Source organism: Rhinolophus hipposideros (genome assembly GCF_964194185.1).
Source record: "Rhinolophus hipposideros genome assembly, chromosome: 6".
Classification (NCBI taxonomy): domain Eukaryota; kingdom Metazoa; phylum Chordata; class Mammalia; order Chiroptera; family Rhinolophidae; genus Rhinolophus; species Rhinolophus hipposideros.
In genome coordinates this window covers 43103377-43123502 of record NC_138052.1, presented here as the reverse complement: position 1 = coordinate 43123502, position 20126 = coordinate 43103377, and the positions used below count along the sequence as shown (strand labels likewise).

General features: G+C 33.9%; 1 protein-coding gene across 2 annotated transcripts in view; it reads right to left on the bottom strand.

Moving 5' to 3' along the window:
* LOC308499294 (sodium channel protein type 2 subunit alpha) overlaps nucleotides 1-20126 on the bottom strand; it is a 134520-nt gene that overhangs the window by 88239 nt on the left and 26155 nt on the right. The window lies entirely within an intron of this gene.

Sequence of the window (20126 nt, the reverse complement as noted above, 5' to 3'; positions counted from 1 at the left end):
TTTTGTAGCTTCACCATTTTCATTAAAAAATTTATTTGTTGGGAATGAGCAAGAAAATATAGCCAAAAAGGACTTTTTAGTCATTATTGAAAGTCTCTTTTGGTTATAGGAGATAAAAGAATGACTCAAACTGGCTTAAGAGAAAAAAAGGACTTAAAAAAGGAAGAAAGGAAGGGAAGAAGGAAGGAAGGAGGGAGTCCACTGGTTCAAGATTTATTGTCTACAGTAGCGTTAGGCTTGGGATGATTTGGGAGCTCAACTGATGTTACTAGCACCAAGCAATGCTGTATCCTTTGGCTTTGACCTCCATGCTGATAGTTTTTCTACAGATTTGCTTATTGTAGTAAGATGCTATAGCAGCTGCAGGCTTCCAACTTCCCAGACTTAAACCCAACAGGAACAAAGACCCAGAAAAATTCTCATTGGGTCTCACTGACTCTATTGGGTCACATACCCATCCCTAAAGTAATCACTCTGTCCCGGGTAATGTCATGCACTGTGCCTTGATTGGCCTCCCCTAAGCCAAATGGCCCACCCTTGGAACTAGGAAGAAACCTCACTTGAAACCTAGGAACAGTCAGGGTTTTGGTAGTGGTATAGAAACATTCTTCAATGTAGAGTTGGGGTGCTATTATTAGAATAAGGGGGGGTTGATGCTGGTCAACAAAAGCAAACAAGTGTGCACTCTAGCCTCAATACTTAGTAACATTATGAACATCAGCATATGTATATACATATATATACACACACACATACATTTTATATATATATATATATATATACATATATATATATATATATATATATATATATGGAATGAATATATATATATATATATATTCATTCCTTATAATAAAACACTTAGGACTTGGAAACCAGGCAAAATATTTAGAAGATACCTTCCCCAAAAAAATATGTCCTGTAATTAAATATTTCAAAAATCTCTATGGTGAGCATTATCTTCATTTATCAAATGAATATATGAATATTCTGGTCTTAATTTACAGATATTCTCAACAATAGGCTAACTCGTTATACAAAAGATTCTAAATAAAAAAATAACTTAAGAGTTCAACATTTACAAAGTGATTTGCCAAACATATTTTTTGGGGGAGAGTAACCATAATAATAACACATAGTGCTCAATTTTTGTCAGTCACTATTTCAAGACCTATAAAACCATTTAATTCTTATAATGACCTGATGAAGTTGAATCTGTGATAATCCCCATTTGAACATGAGGAAACTGAGGCACCAAAAAGTTAAGTAATTTGCAACATGCATAAGTGCTCAGCTGGAAATAGTAGAGTCAGAATTTGAACCCATGCTCTCTGGCTACAGAATCCATGTTCCTAACCATTATGCAATGCATCTCAAGCCTTTTACCAGAATCAGCAACACACCAAGACAACATATTACTTGTAGGGTCACTCTTTTCTCTCCTATTGATCCTAGTCAGTGAATGTTTCTTAAGATATATAAAAGGGTGAACATGCAATGTTTTACCAAAAGATACAAGACATAAGAAGAGCAATACTGGAATGTTTTTTCCATCTCAAAAGACTTTTATGCAATATAAATTTGAAATAAAAATCATAGTCTCTTGTTTCTGATTTCACAGGATAAAGTTTTCAGAGATCATACCCATTATTTTTTTTTTTCCATTTGCTCTGATTCTTGTTAACATCATCCTGATATTTCATGAGAATGCTAAATGACATATGTTACATGGCTTTTAAACTTAATTCAGTTACACTATTTTCCAGATGGAATATTTTGTATTACAACTTTTAAGGTCAGACACTATATTTGGAACACCATAAATAATGGGAAAGGCAAATATTATTATTTAAAGTAGTCAGAAAGGAAAGGACATTAAGAATTAGATTTCTAAATTCTGCTGACATTTCTGTGTTTTCCTTTCAATGCCTTCTTTCTTTTATTTTTCTCACTATAAAAAAGGAAAATTAACTTTCTAAATCAAAATAGAAAAGAAAAATTAAGGCATGTTATTACATACGATGACATTTACAAAAAATAGTACTTATGTAAAAGTTAAGGCAATAACAAAATAAAGATATGTAGTAGTAAATAGTATATGACTCTTTCCACAAAGATCCACATTTACAATAACTATTCTAAAGTTAAATTTATACTAAGAAAATCATTGGCTCATTAAATCTCATTAATAAGAAGATAATTATATAGTAGTTTATGTTATAATCAATGACTGTGGATAAATACTCAAAAACCTTAGAGGATTTTGTCGCTGAGTTAGAAAGTTGAGAATTCTAAGGAACAGCTTTTTCTAAAAGTGATCTCTTAATCTTATTTTACAATTGTACTTTTTAGTTTTCTTCAGTACGTTTGAGTGATGCTGGAAACATAAACTAAGAAAAGATTTACTAAACATTATCAGAACATTTATTTCCTGGATTTTCTACTTTCCTCATCCATAAGCTTAAGTCTATATTCTCATTTACTTTTTGATTGTCATTTACTGTGTTTTTGCGTGTCCTTCTCTCTTTAACCTTGATCCACTAGCTCATTTCTACAACTAAGAATTTTCGTAAAAGAGAGAAAATTCTGATAAACCAGACTTACATGTTTTTCCACTATAGATTAGGAACAGAACATAATAGAAAAGGAAGACATAGGCTCAGCATATACTGTTCAGATAAACTGTCCCTTTTCTTTAAATGCTAGGTTTAGTTACAATATGAAAGAATTCTTATTTTCACTATTTTATATTCAAATTCTATTTGTTGAGCAATATTCTTTATAACAGTATAGGTATTCCCATAAATTATTGTTACTTTTTAAACCCATTTTTTAACAAGTGCACACCATTGTTATCATGATGATACCTGAAAAATACCATTCAATGTACTGATAATCATTTTACAATCAACTTTCCTGGGAAAAAATAAATTCAATTTAATGAGATATGCCTACCTCTTTATAAATAATTTTTATTTTATTGCAGGTAGAATAGCAACACATTTCTGCATGCCTTCTTAACTTTTAGGGGGATTAAATGCATGTTAGACATACATGAACTACTTCAACCCTTCCTATGTGACTTATCAGCTGGAAGGCCACCTCTAATCTGACCACTTTAGTTTGTTTTTGATGCATAGATTATACTAGAATCACAGAATTTCACTTCTGGATCTTAATAGTCTGGTAAGAAAGAAGATTTCCCAAGGCATGGTTGTCCTGATGAGAGTGAGACATTTCCATCTATTCTAAATGCCTGAGTATTTCCATCTTGGTTTTCTTCATGTTTCTGCTTCATTGAGGACTTCTACCTAACACTTGCCCCCTCAGCCTTTACCCTTTTCTACAGGGGAGAAAAAGGCAGCTTCTAAACTCCTCAGTGGGGTAGTAGATCTCAATGTCTGGGCATCTTTCTCAGGAGAGAACAAGCAGGCAGAGCCAGGAGCGGTTCTTTGGAATGAAAAACAATGCTCAAAAAATAGTTACATTCCCAAGTGTCCTAGATCTAAAATCTGTGTGTCTGTGTGTGCTCGCACATCCACGCACATACACATGTGTCTGTCTCACAGAGAGAGAATTAGAGATGAAAGAATGAAAGCATAAAAGACCATAGATTTGTCTCTTCATGTCATGTTAACATGACCTAAATTCTGGCACTCTACTTGGTCCTTGATATTAAACTATCTCATGTAATTCTTGTAATGTTTTGTAAAGAAAGTCCTGTTGTCACTTTCTGATGTGGTGGTGATCCTGGTTTATTGTCATTACCAACAACACAGAGCCAGCATTTAAACTCATGGGTGCCTGATTTCAAATTCTAAATACACTTCATTGTCTCATTTTCCCTCAGAAGTGAGAAATGTACCATTGATATACAAGCTGAGAAGGGTAGTGTGAAATACGTAATTTTTTAAGTCACTGGATCCTTATCTATACCTAAGATACTTGTAAAATACCATACGCTCACTGCTATTAAGCAAACTGGTGACCCACTAGAAACAACTTAGTTTCCCCTTATACTCTTGCTATTGTGGGTTGAGCTTGACTTCTCTGCTGGAATGACTTCAACTATCTGAACTTCAGTTTTCTCATCAGTAGAAATGAAGGTTTATTTTGAGTTTTCTGAAATAAATTTGTAAGAAAAAGCTAAGCACTATAATTGGGACATAGTACATGCTTCATAAATATTGGTTGATTTTCATTTTTTCAGAGATACCTTAGTATTTTGTCATTTCTACCTTTTATTACAGTTATTTACGCAAAGCCTTTCTCTCCTATTATCTCATCTTTCTTATCCTATCTCACCTTTCTTTGTGATTTTTACAATACCCAGCACAGTATCTCACCTGAGATAAACCATCCAGTAAATCATTGATGAATTAACAACTGTAACTCTATATATATTCAGGGGCTTTCTTGTTTTCACTGAGTACACTTTCTTTTATCTTCAATATAATTTATTTGTCACGATGCCAGACTAATTCTAGGCTTCTAAGTTTTAGTTTGTTTCTGTATACATTTGTGTCACCTCCATAGTTTGAACATACCTTATCTTTCCTAATACATGCCCTTAACCTAAGTCAGACTAGTCTCTTCACTGTTTCTCCTCTCCATCACACATGCACACAACACACACACATCACACACACACATACACACACACAAATCACACATGCACATATCACACACACACATATCACACATGCACACATACATACATATACACATACATACATATACACTTGTTTCTGGCCCTGCAGCTTATTTCCCCAGCCCAGAAAGTTCAACATTCACTTTTTTGCCTTTCTCAATCTTATCAATTCTTCAGGAGAAATCACTCTAGAAAACTTTATGAGGAATCTCTTCTTAATTTTCTGAATTTCCATTATATTTAAAAAGAAAAAGAATGCAGTGTTAACCTCTTAATGCATTCTTCTGCATACATTTTTCTTTGTTTTAATTTATTCCCCAAACTACTTCTAGGTGAATTTTAACGAAAGTATAAAATTACATTAGTCTCCCTTACCCAAGAATCTTCAACCATTCTCCATTACCACCCATATAAAGTATAAATTCCTCTTCCTGACTTTCAAAGAATGCTCTAAATTTCCTCGCCAGCCTTATCTCCTGTCAACCCGTACTAGTACCTTATGGTAAAGAAGAAATAATTTGCTCAAGTTTTCCTAAATGGCACCTTGATGTCTATGTTTCTACTTCCAAGTTGTTACATACATTGTTTTCATGATCTGAAATTCACTACATCACCAATGCAACCTGATGAGACAATAGCAGTTTTAAATTTCAAATGCTACATTTTTCATAAATATTTCCACATCCTTCCAGCTGGGTATGTCCTTTCACTTTTTCAAGCTCAATAGCAACTTGCTTTTCGCACACTAGTTGATATAGTTAGGCAACAGCCTTCAGGTAAGACTATGATGTACTTCTCTTTGTAACTCTTGAAGTACATGAAATAATACCTTGCAGAAAGTACATACCCAATAAAATAATCAAATAACAGAAGATTTCAAAGAGTCACAGTATATAACAAGCTGTCATGTTGAGGGGGCCTGCATACGCCACAGGCTCTTGTGACTCTAGAGGACAGATCTAAGATGAATATGGATGCTATAGGAAAGACAATTTTGATTCAATTTAAACAATAATGTTCAAATTCTTAGACCTGCATCAAACAAAATGCTTATTCTTGAATAAGAAATAATTCTCAATTACCAGAGCTACTATTAAAGCAAATACTGTAGAAAGGATGTTTGCCTGGGCAAATAATTGGAACGCATAATTCCAAAAATATTTCCAACTGCCAGATTCTATGGCTGCCTAAAAAACAGAGCACCAAATTATCTTTTGCTAAAGTAAAAAAAAAAAAAAAAAAAAAAAATTAAATTAATTATTAAGTCCTTTCACATAAATTCTGGATTAGAGATAATTCCACTTCCAGAAGATGGGCACAGAACATGTTATCTCCCTGAGCAGTGGCTGCCCCTTCTTGGCTGTGAGGGCAGGAGGCTCCTTGAGGGCAGGAGCTGGCTTGGCCTGCTGACCATCTTCCACTCTCCAGTGCTACTACATCATGTGGTTTCTCCGTAAGTATATGCTGCTAAATTAAGTATGAGAACTAATTTTACATTTGCATAACTAAATCAAAAGAAGTCAAAGAGAAGATATAGGAAAAAAGATCTTCCCAATAAAATCTGGCTTGTTTTAGAAATACAATTCATTACTGCTCCTGGGATTGCAATCAGAATACACTGAAGAGCATGACATTTTTCTTGCCTCTTCTTAGGACCATTTGTCTTTGTTGGGTTCACATCATACATAATGTATCTTCATCAAGTATGTCAAAATATGTGCCCAGATACATGTTTTCCTTTTAAAATTAGTTACCTTGGGGTTCCAGTCACTTAACACAAGACTGTACTGGCTCTAACCAGTTTCAGATTTCTTTCTGTTGGGGCTGTCACTTATCTTTTTAGGGAGTGAATTTGCATATCTTTTTTTTTAACCAAGTATTTTTATTTATTTATTTATTTATTTATTTATTTATTTATTTATTAGTTTCAGGTGTACAAGACAAGGTAATACTTAGACGTTCATCATTTATATCCCTCACACTGTGAACCCCCCTCCCCCCATCCACTATCCCTCCGACCTCACACTGAACCATCACATTATATATATAAAATTATAGTTGGCATTCATTAATGTTTAGCTTCTGGTGTACAATGCCATGATCAGGTATCCACAGTATCCCTGAGGTGGTCTCGCAAATAGGACGCATGTCCATCGGATACCCAACAAAATCTTTACAACATTATTGAATACCTTCCCCAAATTAATTTTCAAAAAAACCCTGAGGCCATCTTGTGTTTAACCAAGTATTTTTGACACTCTGTTTCTATCCACACCTGATTTATACAAACATTACTCATTTTGAAGGCCTCTTACTGACTTTCTGAATAATTGGTAGGCACCATGCTTCTGAAGAAAAAGGGTGTAACTTTGGAGCCAGACAGAGCTAGTTTGCATCCTTTGCTAATTTCCAGCTGTGCTTCTCTGGGCAAAGGACTTGGATTCTAGTGAGAATTAAAGAAGATAAGTAAAATACCCAGCACACATAGCAGGTGCTCCTTATCTGTTTTTCCCCAATGCTTTTCAACTCATACTTAGCGTTGTACTAAGCAAAATGAATAAGACCAAATGTAAAGCTAGAAGTCTGATCTTTCAGAATTTATAATACTGTTTACCATTTAACAAAACAATTTTTAAAGTGCTAACCAAGGGCCAGCATTCTTCCAGATGCTTAGAATACAGTACCTAACCAAACAGACAAAACTCTGCCCTCATGAAGTTTATATTCTATGTATCTTAGTGATACAATGTATAAGAAAGTTAAATATAGAATATAGCAGGTGGTACTAACTGTTATAGAAAAAGATTTTGCAGGAAAGAGAGAAAAAAACATCAGGGTAGGAGGTTGGGAGGAGCAGGGTATGTTGTACATTTAAATAGGGTGCTAACAGAAAGTCTTGTTGAGGAAGCGACATTTAAGCCAAACCCCTTGAAGGACCCAAGGAAGGCAGCCAAATCATGAGCCTTCCTGGATGATGGGGTTGCAAGCAGAGCAAACGCACGAGAAGAGTAATAGAAAGGTCCTCACATTTGGGAAGGCCTATAGGAAAGTAAATAACATTGAAAGAATGAAAGCAACAACACAGGGCAATAACATCAACAGGAAGAGGAAAGTAGAGCAGGTAGCGGGGACGGTGATGCTGCCAACCTCAGTTAGGCCAGCCATCTGGTTTCCCAGCAGTTTCACCGGTGACGCCTGTGACATAAATGTCAACATCAGAGCCCAAGCCAGACCCTGAGAAGCAACTATCGGACCAGAAATAAAGAAAAGCTCACTACCACTTCAAGTCCTGAGCCTGCGAACAGAAGGGGTATGTAGAAAGCAGAAGAGCCTTGCCTGGCTGCTCAAAAAAAAACCTGGATGACTGAATGCAGGGTGGACCCAAGAACAACAACAGCCTTTCAAACATGGAAAGTACAGCAGCCAAATTTAGCAGCTAGAAACAGCTCAACATCGGAGACACAGACAACGCAAACTGTTGCCTATTTAAATGCCTAAAAATATTGGAATTTTAGAAGATTAGAAAAGGGATACTCTTTTTGTACCATGATGCAGTCTTAAAAAGAGACAATAGCACCAATTAAGATACAGGTTGAAAACAGATATTGCTACAAAACTTTGTGTTTGTTTCATACGTAAAAAAATGTATTGGTGTTCATGTGTAAAAAATGCATCTGTCTAATTAACATGTTGGCAGCTACCCTCAGTAGTATATTTCCTTGTTTTTAATTACTCCTAATACATTTTAGAGAAAACAAATAGAGAATTAGCCACTTTGTTCCTCAGTTCACTTAATCTCTTGACCCTTGGCCTTTCTGTCTTTTTCTTTTTTCTTCCTTTTTTTCCCCTCCTCTCTTTAGGATAAAGATAATTCCTATCCTGGTCAAATTCATAAAGTTCCTGTTGGAATGAATTCAGATTATTTGAAGTAAAACATTTTTTTGAATTGCAAAGTATTATAGGCAAATGCATTTTCTTCCTTTTTTTAATATTATGAAAATATCAATTTTTGTCTTGAGAAATAAATGGAGAAATGGAATTTTAACTGAAAAGAAATGATCTTTTGCATTCTCTATTTAAAAGTTTCCCTATGTAACTCCATGTATGGGAATTATAAAAGGTTAGAACTCATAAAATAGATTGTGAACAGCTCTGTATCATGTACCTAGATGTAAAGCCCACATATGTCAGATCATGTGATTTCCACCCCCACCATATTGCTCCTCTAATTTCATCTGCAAACTAAGCAGGGAAAACAGCAGACTTGAGAAAGGAAAAGGGCAGAAGGCTCAGGAAAACATATAGCCTCCCCCAATGAAGTGACCACTTGCCTCTACATATTCATTTCCAGGCTCATACTCATATGAATGACATTTCCCATTTATTTTTCTCTCTCCCACCAAACAAAATATACTGAAATCATTAAAAGCAAAGATTGATCTGTAAAAGCAGCCTTATCACTTGGAAATTACCAAAGAGCAAGATATGACTCATAGTTTTTGAAAATTTCAAGTCATGATCACAAATTGAAACTGAATTTTCTTTTGCTTGAGAGAGAGAGCAGAGGGAAGAGAGGAAAGGAGAAGACAGAAGAGAAAGATATTGGATTCAGTTCTATAAAGAAAATATTCTTCCAAATAAAAGAATTTGTAAATTAGAAGTCATGACATCGCTTCTCAGCCTCTTGTCTAAAATCAAGTTTAGACGACACGACTTAGATTTAGAATCGAATCCCTACTTTCCTTTAGGGCATTGAGTAAATTTTTCCCTTATATTGGCACTGTAACCAATGCTAACTAAAAATATAGGATTTGTGTTTGGAATGGGGCCTCCCAAGAGATCATTTAGTCAGACTACTTATTAGGTTGGTGCAAAAGTAATTGCGGTGTTTGCATTTATTTTTAACCTTTTAAACCACAATTACTTTTGCACCAACCTAATATATTCATTAAGGATTGAACTAACATCCGAGACAGATGGCTTTTTCTCAGATCTCAGAACAGAGATTTCATAACTTTCCTTGCTTGTTTATTCAACTCTTTAATCATTATCTAACTTATTCTTTAGTTATAACCTCTGTCAGTATTAAGAGTATCCAAACTATTTCTGCTCATGCCTCACTGGATGGAAATGGAAGCACCATACACACCCCTATATAGGATTTATCAGGGAAAATTGCCAAAATATTTATTTAGCATTCTGTTTATTGACATTAAAAGGATATTTATCTATCAGTGAATCCAGTGACTTAATTACAATTGTAGTAAAATGAAAATATTGGCTGATGGTGGACATGATCTCTATAATTCTCAGCCTTCAGTCTGATTTTCTCCTATCACCTTCCTCAGTCCTTCTGAACAGAATCAATGTTAATCTGATTAATCAGTTCCTGAGACAACAGAATGGTTAAAATTTTTAACCATGGTTAAAATTTTCAACATGTTGTATTCTAATTGTCACTTGGTATAGAGCACTTTCTAATTTTCCTTATGATTTCTTCTTTGATCCATGGATTATTTAGAAATGTGTTGCTTAATTTCTGGAAAAAAAAGAACTTTTTGTAGATATCTTATCTATAATTTAATTACATTGTCGTCAAATATTCTCAAATGAACTGAGTTATTTATGGCCTTGCATATGGCCTTTGGTGAATGTTCCATGTGCACTTGCAAAGAACGAATAATCTGCAATTTCCTTACAATTTTTTTCCTACTTTTCCTATTATCTACTGAGAGAAGATTGTTAAAGCCTCTAACAATAATTGTGCCTTTGTCTCTCACTTTAGTCCCGAAAATTTTTTCTTCTTCTATTTTGGAATTCTGATTTTGTCATTCATATTTAAGATTGTTATGTCTTGTTACAAATCAGCCCTTTTAACCGATGAGACTATCATTTTCATCTGTGTTAATATTCCTTGACTTGAAGTCTACTTTATTTGATATTTATATAACCATATTAGCTTTCTTTGGCTTAGTATTCACATGCTATATCATTTGCTATTCTTTTACTTTCAATCTGTCTGTATTATTATACTTAAAATGTGTCACTTGGAAACAGTGTATCATCAACAGTGTATCTATCTTGCTTTTTATCCAGTCTGCTGACAATCTCGAGAGTGGTAAAAATATTCACCTACAAAAAGACTTATGCAAGAATGTACACAGCAGCTTGTCCATATTAGTAAAAACCAAGAAACAACCCAAATATCCATTAATAGGTGAATAAAATGGGGTATTATTCAACATATGTTTATCAACAGTCAAACTAATGCATATTTTATTTTATGCAAACTATATTTCTATTAAATAAAACGGCATGAGCACAAGTTCTACTGTGTTTCTTCTACTTCCTGTTTTCTAATAACTCTGTGTGACTACAGCAAGGCAGACCTAGGTAAGCTGAGACAAGCCAACCATTTTTATTCTCCCTTTTGCTGACTCTCTTTCAGTTGATAGAGTGTTTCTATCACATATCTTAAATTTATTATCTCCATATGACCAAAATAAGAATATAAGCTTCTCCAATATGGATTCATACTTTATTGGGAGGTACAGTCCAATTGTACCTCTAAGATAACTAGATCTAAGATAATTTGGAGTTGGGTCTTTGATCATAATACCATCAATATTCCCTGCCCCACAAAGAATTTGAAAGCTAGTTAGGTAGTTACAATAAACACATGGAAATTTAATAACAGTACTGAGTCCAGCAACAGCATAAAAGACAACTAACAATACAATTAACAAGGCAGTATATGATTTGTTTGTGATAACAATGACAAGCTTGAATAGCATCACATAGGTGAAGGAATTATGTTTTTAGCTAGCTTATGTAAGTGGACACAGCAAATAATCAACTGATGAAAGACTGAAATTTATGTATTTTGATTATGCCCCTCCTCAACAAATGATGTATTCTATATTCCTTGCTATAAGGTTAAAGCCATTGAGGACTGAAGTGATGAAGAAAAGCTTCTTGGATGAGGTGGAACTTATACTGGGCTTTAAAGGCTGGGTGGAAAGGGAAGTGCATTCCACTTGGAAGGGAAATCATGAGCAAAGGCCCAGCCCCAAGCAGGGTCTGGCTCTGACCTACAAGAGAAAACAAGGTAGGTCAGGACAATAGCAAATGAAAAGACTAGTTATACTGAGTGGAGGTTCTTGACTAAATCAAGTTGAAAATCTAATCATCAAATTAGGGAAGGATGATAGGAGCCAGTATGGAGAAGGTGTCAAATATAATGCCAAAGGTCAATGACTACTTGCTGAAACTTTTAAGAAGGAAAGTGAAATATCACAAAGAAAAGTGTAGACTCTGGGTGATGAACACACAATGTAATATATAGGTGATGTATTATAGTATTGTACACTTGAAAGCTATATAATTCTACTAACCAAAATCACCCCAATAAATTTAGTAAAAATAAAAAAATTAAAAAAAAAGAAAGGAGCAGGTGCTTTAGGAAGAAGATACTTGAGAACAGGATACTATGCCCATCATTCAGCCTAGGATACTTAAGGTCCAGAGCACCCTGGAGCCCTGACTCTCCAAGAGAGGCTAGGGAAGAAAGCTCTCCCAGTAACACTCTGATTTGAAATTCAGATAAATACCAGCTCTGAGGATGTCATCAGCATACTCAGACCACAGCCATCCTCTAAAAGACAAAAACCCTATGTGGCCTGAGAAGGGAGGCTTTCCTCCTCCACCCAGACTCAATGCTTGATCAGTACCTGAAATGACAACAATAGGAAAGGAGAGTGTGCAAGAATGACAGCCATGATAATCCTTCCTCAGGACGCCAACCAAATCCCACAAGTCCCCCAGTTCTTTACTCCTTACAACAACTTAATTCAGTGAACTCTGTCATCAAACCTATTTTTCAGAAAAAAACAAAGTCTTTTTCCTGCAAAGAGCAGCAGGCTTAGAATTTGGAAACTGTTTTATTGTTTGTTCATATGATTCACAGCTGTGAATAATGCTGAAATGAATATGGATATGCAAATACCTCTTTAAGATCCCGTTTTCACCTTTTGGATGTACACCCAGAAGTGGGATTGCTGGATCCTATGGATGGCTGAGAAGATCGGGCCCAGAAGGATCATCAGCACAAGACAATCCAAGACAAACCTGAATCAACAGGCTCTGATATGAAGCCCTGATAATGGCTTCACTCCTCTCTGGTGATAAGAACATTACCTTTACTCCTCAACCCAGTACACTGTTTTTGCCAAGTACAGGCTGTATATTGGTCCAGGGAAGGAATGGCATAATGAAAGCTTGAGGAGCCAGCTGGCTTTTTTATTTTCTCATTGTTACCAGATCCTACATCTCTCCCCTGATCTGGCTCAGGATTCTGGTGCAGAACAGGTCACTCCATTCTTATCAAGGTAGTATCTGAGATGGAAAAGGTCAGCCTTGGGCGGCCACCTGTGAATTCTTTACTAGTAATCGGTGCTCCCATTATCTTTCTTCATTCACAGCTTACAGAGCCACACCTGGCAGAGGCCAGCAGTGGCTGCCCACACTCACCTTCTTAGAAAGAAAGAAAGGAATGAAGAAACACAGAGAGCTGGGGTGAGGAAGTGATTCAATGTTTCAAAGCATCTTTTTATGTTTTGTATGAGACAATATTTAGTATTTTCATGGATGTATTTACTTTCAATACAAATAGGATAAACCTACACTTTATTGAATACCTCTTACATGCTAAAACTTTATATGCATATTTTATTTTGTCTCTGTAACAGCCAGGAAAGTTAGGCAATTATACATGTGAAAGAAACTGAGTCCCAGAGAGAATCAATGCCAGTCAGTGGCTGGTCAGGGAACCAGACTTGGATCAGCCTCATCTCTCAAGCCCAAGTTCTTTCCTCAAAGCTCTGCTGTTTTCAAGAAAACAAAGCCCCCGAGACAATTTCATTTGAAATTTCAACAGCGTTTTTATTTATATATATAACATATATATATATATACACTTAAATAAATATATAAATGCTTTATTTATATATATATATAAATATATATATTTATATATAACATATATTTATTTATATATATTTATATTTATTTATTTATATATGGTATATATAAAAGACAGGAAAAAAGAAAAGTATATGTTACAAAATATCTTAAATATTATAAAATATTACTATGAAAATACTTAGACACATTTAAGATTATAATTTTAGTACACTAGTGAGAGTGGATAAGCAACATGTGGCTTATAAAGAAATAAAGAAGTAAAGGTGCACAAAACTTGTTTAAAAAATTCGCTGTTGGAGAAGGTCCAAGGTAGTGGATTAGGTAAAAGCTGTGCCTGCTGCCTCCCAGGATCACCCCAAAATTATGAATAAATTATAAACAATCAACCTCAAGAATCATCTGAGAACTAGCTGAACAGAACACCTATAACTAAGGATCTAAAGAAGAGGCCATATCGAGACTGGGAAAAATAAAGAAAAAGAAAGAAATTCACTGTTAAGGGAAAAAAACAAAAACAAAATATAACCAAAGTGCTCATTTTTCAATATAAGAGCCGTGCTTGCTTGAAGGCTGAACAAAGAGAGTTAATGAAGAGTAAGATATCAAAAATATGGAGAGAGTACTTTCTTTAGGGGACTTTCTCTTGGAATATGAGGATACCATGGGGTTAACAACAAAGAAAAAAATCATCAAGCTTTGAAAACAAAAGGATAACATTAAGTATGGGGTAAAGTCAGTGTAAAGGGATGAAAATACAGTTAAATTAAGGTTAACAACACAGAAGATCAAATTCATCTGATCACCTCAATCTTTTTAGTAAAGTCCTATGCCAGATACTGCTTTAAAAAGTTAAAAGAAAAGGATTGGTATTGGAAAATTCAGAAAACAATAAGTCCATTTGAATTATCACTGATAAGAAATGGATTTTGTTGGTAGTTTACAGAAGAAAAGATATTTTAATAACAAAAATGCAGAAATTTTGGAGACTTGATTTTGATAAACATAAATTTAGGTAATAATTCATACATGTGTGTATGTATATATATATATATATATATATATATATATATATATATATATATGTATATATATATGCCAGTAGAAACAGCATACATATATATACATACACACATATATATACACATATATATACACATGTGGATATACACACATATACATATACACATGTGTATATACATATATATATATATATATATAGTCTCTTTTTCACCCCACTTAAATAAAAGAGAATATGATGTCCTCATGTGAGATCAACTTTAGTTTAAAATTAGGAAAAATTTTCTTTCTGAATACTCCAGAAATGTAACACAATAGAACATCATAATAACAAACATTTTTTTGTTACTCAACAAAAGCTAATATTTGTTAAACTCTTACTAAGGCCAAGTACTGTTCTAAATGTTTTATATGTACACTGTACTATGTAATTCAATCTTCACGATAACCTGTGAGGTAGGAACAATTATTAACTTGTATTATATACAAGGAGTCCCAAAGAAGTTTATTTCTTGCCCAAGGACAGGTTAGTAAGTAGCGAAGTCAGGATTCAGAATTTGAACTGGAGCAACATGATGTCTGAGTCCAAGTTCTTAACCACCACGTTTGCATGGTGACTAAAATTGCCTATGTAAACTGTAAAACATCAGTCCTGGCTTTATTTCCTATTACAGTGTTAAGATTTCAAAATTTTATTTTAGGTCTACCATTACCAGGACAGACCGTGACCCCTGCCACCTCCCAGGCTTTATAACCAGCAGAACTTTATGCTGAAGTATAAAGCCCATGGGGTGGCACTGCCGCATGTGTAAGTTAAGCAATCTGGATTTTATACTAAGGACAAGGAAAATCATTGGGGAACATTACTCACAATAGCAAAATAACGAGGTGTGTTTCTTAGATAACACTCTGATCGTATGGAAGGGTCTAGAGTATAAATCGCTATAGGGCAGAAGATAAGATAAAAGACTATTCTAAGAGTCCTGACAAAAGACCATGAATGTCAAAATGAGGCAGAAACAATGGGATAAAGAAGAGATGATTTGAGCATTTCTGAGGGTGCTTCAATAAAATTTGAAGTTTGACTCACTGATGACTCCAAGGTTTTTGTTTAGGGGGATTTGATGTACAGGAGGCAGACACCTTCTCTGCCTTTCCCCAATCTCAGTAATCTCATCCTCTTTGAAGTCCATGTTCATATGAAGACATCCCAGGAAAACAATGAAAGTTGTGTTAAAGAAAAGTTAGTTATTCTGCCCTGAGATACTGAAGTGGGCAAGAATCAAGGATATTAGTGAGGGATCTTTCTCGGGAAGAAACCCGAGTCAGTTGGAAATTAAATTGCAGGGGCAAGAAGTGGGGATGTGGTGAACAATGAATACTTCTGATTATTTCATTAAAAAAAAAAATTGAGTGAAGTTTGAATGGCCAGTAGACACAGCATTGGTTAACACAAAGATATATATGCTTTTTAAGAATAGCTGAATATTTCCACAGTTCATTAAACTATTATACACTTTTCCTATAACAAGGAGTAAAATCACCTTTCTGGAAAGGTGTTGAAATTAGATTCATTATTTACTAAAATAAAATATTTTTAAAAATTATAGTAAAAAGAAATGTAATAAAAAATAAAAAAATAACTTTTTTCCTTTATTTAAATTTTATTTGTTGGGATGAACATAAAAATAGTATTAAGAAAAACTATTCTGACATTTTAAGCAGTTGATCAATATAAAAAGTGAAAGGAATTTTAATAATAGGCTACCATTATTTAAAAGTTCAACAGAAGAGAGCTTAATCACTAAGGGGTAGTGCCAACAATTATTAGAGATGGTCATGAAACACATACACAGAAGAAAACAAATGTTTAGATATTGGTATTTTATCAACCATTGTCTGTATTCTTTTACCACTGCAGGCAGGATAGATGTCTGGATACAACACTAGTTGGCTTTAAGACCTTGCATTGAAACATTTTCCAGTAATTATCAGTTAAAAAAATGTAGGGCATTCCATTTGAGGGATAACCAAAGCACTGAAAAGCCAATTTAATTTTACAGCTTATGCGATACCCAGAGAAACTAAACGATGCTAGTTGTTACAAACCAACACTGTAGTATGACTGAAAGATCATCCCTTTTCTCTTTTTCAAAAACTAAAAACCCATTGAACATCATACACAGTGATGCAGGGTGACTAAAATGAGGGGATGCTCAAGAAAGGTATGAGAAGAGCGGTACAACCACAGCAATACTCGGTGTTAGGGGATAATTTACAGCAAAAGGGTCCACACGGACTCTTCTTCAAATCACTCTCCTCTGATCGGTGTACATCTACTTGAGGCAGTTAGCATATTTTATTTCTGAAACTAATACAAAATTAACAGCACAGTGACAGTTAGTGCAAAGCCAAGGTTAAAAGCACACTGGTCATCTAGCGTCTAACTTCTTTGTCTTACTAGTAATTCATAATTCAAGTGTTGAGCAACCTCTGTCTTGTAAAAGAGGAAATAACTTCATCCTACCTTGTTGACTTATTCTATAGTTTTAAACATAGATATTATCAACAATAGTGCTATTATTATGCACAAGAAGAAACAGAGAGCTAGAAGACACTTTAGAAAGAATGTAGTCCATTTCTTTCATTTTAATGGTGATAAAATTGAAGCACATAGAATACCAGAGTAAAGATACTTACCATCAGATCTGAAACCAGAGCTCTGATTTTCTGATTCCTAATTAGTCTTCTTTTCATTGGTAATAATTTGCTATCTCTAAAGAAAAGAACAAACTGCGAGATTTTTAAAAATAAAGGGAACAAAAGTTATTTGAACTGAAAGATAAAAATGGGAATTGTTTTCTATTAAGTAAACACAAACACATATATATTAGAGTCACTGAATACTTGTATTATAACCCTTTCCTTTATTCATGAATAATCTTAGGATTTAAGGACATTTACTTTTAGCTAACACAAACTCTTGATCACAGACATTGAATCCCTCTCCTTCCAATTTGCCACTCTCTTGTCTGCCAGATGCAACTGAAAAGAGCATTGTGCATTCTGAAATGAGTTGTGGGAAAATACGTATCATTGCTGGAAATAAGAAGAAAGATCTGCACACGCCATGAGTGTCATTTTCTAGATCGAATCCAGCAGGAGCAGACAGAAGGAAAGCCAAATTTTTCAGGACTAAGGGCTTAAGGATGATCAGTACAACGCAGAAAGCAATGAAAAATGTGCCACTAGAACACTATGGTCACAGTGGGGACCCGTGGCAAGGGTTGCAGGAAGAATATGTTTTGCAGCAAGGACACTGCAGATTTCACCAGTATTTCTGAGCTGTCTATCACATGGCGAAATCTGTGCCCAGCTTACAACAGGTGCCATAGTGGACAAAGAACAGGAACACGGCTCTCCATTAAGGCAACCAAATTCAGGAAATCATGCCTCTCTTCCTAAGATTCAATCTGGGCTGCTGAAACCTACTAAGTCCCTGCCTTGATTAGCTCTTATTTTCCTTAGGAAACTAGACCCTTGAATTGGCAAATTTATAACAACTGAGAATTTAAAGATTTCTCTTCTTCCTAAAATATTTTTTAGATGTTTATAGGAAATTAACAATACCAGCAGAACCATCTCAAATCCCAATGTTATACAGCATAGAATTTTCTCTGTGAGGATGAGCAAGCAGAGAAAAATCAACAAATATATAAAAAGATGTCATTGTTCAAAATAAGGGGCATGTTCTTAAAAATTGGTGCAGATGCCTCCTTAAAATGAAACGGAATTACTACAAGAAGCAGGAAAGAATATGTCAATGTTGAAATCTATTCTGATTAAGAGGACATTAAAAATATGGAAAGGAAAGGTAAGAATTAGCAAGAGAACCTAAATGGAGACTGCAAGGATACTTTAAAAATAGCTAAATCCATAAATACAACATACACAGTAAACAGCAGATTTGAAAATTCAGAAAATTAAATCATTTAAATAGACGACAAACTCAAGTTTCCGCAGATCTAAGAAGAAAAAATGATACAGATTTATTAGGAAGAATATAAAAATATATATGAGACAAAAGCCCAGAAGATGCTATATTTAAAGAGATTAATTTCAGAAGAAACTAAAGCAAACATAGTAGTCGCAATAATTTCTAATCTCAAAAAAGAATGGAATCTTTATATCAAAATAGACCATTAAATAATAGATAAATTAATTAAAACAAACCAGAATCTAGACATATCCTCTTAAGCTAGAGAAGGTTAAGAGACAAAGATACAAATCCTTCAAGTTTCCAATTGGGGAAAATGATTAGTGTTCAAACAGGGAAAAAACACAAGCAAACTTCTGGCTGTATCTTCTTCATATTGGATATCAGAGAATAAGAAAACAAGAATTTTTAGGGAAAAATATTTGTGTACCAACAAACTGTCATTCCTATATAAGGGTATGAGAGAAATATTCTCACACAGCATGAGCTAAGCAAGTTATTATCAATGTATCCTTCATGAAAAGATGATTCTAAGGTATACTTCAGCTCTACAGAAGATAATGGAAAGAATGGGGAAATTGCAATGTAAAAGAACTTTCAGTTAGGACATGAAGTTAAACCATAGAGCTAAATTTAAATCATTGTTGTCAGCATGGCTATAAAACAATTCACTTATGAAAAAAATTTCTTTAAATTAGTGTGAAATACCAAAATTATGCATTTTAAAAATTAGAACATAGTTGAACAGTGAAGGAAAAAAAAATATTTCTATCTTACATGGGGATACTTAATAGATACTCTTTCAATTTTTGATACTGACAATTTCTCTTAAAATAATAAAATGAAAACAGGCTATATATTCATTCCAAATAACTAGAAAAAATAGAAGGAGAAAAAAAGAAGAAAAAATTATAGTTGATATAATCCAATAGGCAAATCAAGAAAAATAATAAAGAATAAAAGTAGAAACCACAGAACAAGTTATGAGAAGAAAAATCAAATATACCTAAAATTTATGATAATAAATTATGAATTGGTTTATTCATATTAAATAACAAAAAGTACCAAATTAGATCACAAAGCAAAAGTTGAACAGATGCTGTTTATCTAAAAGAAGCCAACGTTAAAAATACAAAATGGGCAAAACTATATCAGGCAAATACAAACAAAAATGTAGCTTTTGGAATGTTATTAGAGACAAAATATATTTCAAGACAAAAATAACAAAGGGATAAATAATTTTATATTTTTAAAGGCAAATCTTCCAATAAAGATGTACTAGTCATAAATTTATAAAGTTAGTAGTACAATATTATGCAAAACTCTTAGACATTCAATATTATTGTAGACATAAATTCATTTCTTTTATTTTTGAGAGATCATATATGAAAACAAATTAAAAGCATTGAAGATTTGAATAAAATAATTATTACTGTTATTTTAATAACTATGTATCAAACTTTGCATTGTACAGAAAAA